The following is a 1,971-nucleotide window of genomic DNA, read 5'->3' on the forward strand; positions in this document are numbered from 1 at the left end:
TTTGAGAAACCATAGCTCCATCACTTAACGGCTAAACGAAAATCTACTATTTGTCTACAAACTTCGTGTGACTATTAAGAGAATAATTATCGTATAACCTACAGTCGGAAGTCATATGATAAATTCTTCGTAACGAAACTCAGTCCTAACAACCAAATGGTTAAAGGAAGATCTAAACTTTTCGAAAATTGACCGAGTTCAATACGCTCCACAATTCACTTTAAGCCCGCAACGTTTTACCCATAATACGCGGCATGCAAGGAAAAATTTGTAACAAAGCTTCTAGAGTTATACGAAACATCCTAAAAAATGCACGAAATAGATCTCGGAAAGCCAACACTTCACATAGCACTATGAAGGAAAACGCTTCTTCCCATGGAAAAATTTACGCGACACCTCGGTCCTAATTCCTCGATCGCAAATCAAATTATTAGCATCCAAACAGGAACAACAATTTTGGCTGCGAACATCCGTAGTCAAACAGGAACGTTTCTAAAACGAAGGGCTAAGACTAAACCCTTGCAACATCGCAAAACATCTCAAGCCCGCAAACATTTCAAGAACGAAATGAGGAATACGAAAGAATAACAAATCTTCAGCCTCGCGAGACGTCGCAGACGCCTAAAGGTTTGTTCTTTGATGAAATTTCCTTCCTCGATAAAAACACTTTCTTGGAAGACCAGACAGTCATACGCACTAACATCTTCTCAAAACATATCCTTCGCGAAGACTCGAAATGATATTTTTAACCATTAAGTTTGTTGCTGATCACAACGAACTCTTAACGTCCTAAACAGACTTAGCCATCTCGTGGAGATGACTATCGTACATCCGACAGAAGGATAATAGCGCTATAAAAGAAACCCAAAATTTTTGGTCAGCACTTCCAGGAGGCTTAAAAATTGTCCTTGGAGAGATGCTCGGTTCCAAACATACAAGTCGTATAAGCAGAGAACCTATCGCGGACTTTAAATCTGTATGGAATCAGGATGAAACTGAAACGGGATACGTAAGTCGAATTAGTCATCGCACCCTCTAAAACTAGGAGTAAACCTAGGTCTTGCCCTAAACCCAGCGCACTGGTCTCTAACATCTCTAGGCATAGTATCAAAAACCTTGATACGAGATCCCAAAATTTGTCTCTTTGCTAATATTAGAGCGACTTCAGAAATCCCGCAAGATTTACACACTGCGGAAAACTCTCGAAACAGATCACGGATATAGCAGTTCACACAGAGTTAGATTACGAGATGACAACTCGTAGTCTTCCTTCTACACCCATATAAAATGCCATCGGCAGCAACACGCCTGATAACCTCTACATAAAAACCAGACCGTAAAGGTCTCGCTGGAAAACTAGTCATACGAACCTTAACTCCAAGACGAACTACGAAAGGCTTGATCCCTTCAACAANNNTTCAACAAGGGTACGTAGGCAGCCGTCATAAGGCGCAGCCCCAATCTTATCGCGTTCCACTCTTAGAAGAGCGAGAACACCACTTACCACGAATCTTTTCGACCATTAATTCCGCCTAACTCACCTAACTTGCCAAGCCACTCGCAAAAACCTCACGCTAGAATCTCATGGTTCTAACGAGCTGGGGGGCTAACTGTTGGGGTCAAAATCGGTCACGACAGAATCAATGTCTGAAAGTCCATAAAAATAGGCATGAACGGTTTTGTGAATGTTGTGGTCGAAAACGGTTGCGACGAAGTTAACGTCCAAATCTCCGAAGAAGAAAAACGTAGAAAAATTCTTCGACAAATATTTTTCGAAATAGATTCTTCTTTACGAAAAACCTTAGTAGAAGAAACGCGAATCATCGGACATGAGCTCGAGAAGGATCGTTACGCAGCGACCTCACGCGTGCTCCACTCGGTCGCTACGTAGCGACCGAGTTCGAGCCAAAGCTCAGTCGCTACGTAGCGACCAAACGCCCATTCCGCTCGGTCGCTACGTAGCGACCAAAC

Source organism: Brassica oleracea, unplaced genomic scaffold (genome assembly GCF_000695525.1).
Source record: "Brassica oleracea var. oleracea cultivar TO1000 unplaced genomic scaffold, BOL UnpScaffold01253, whole genome shotgun sequence".
In the NCBI taxonomy this organism is placed as follows: domain Eukaryota; kingdom Viridiplantae; phylum Streptophyta; class Magnoliopsida; order Brassicales; family Brassicaceae; genus Brassica; species Brassica oleracea.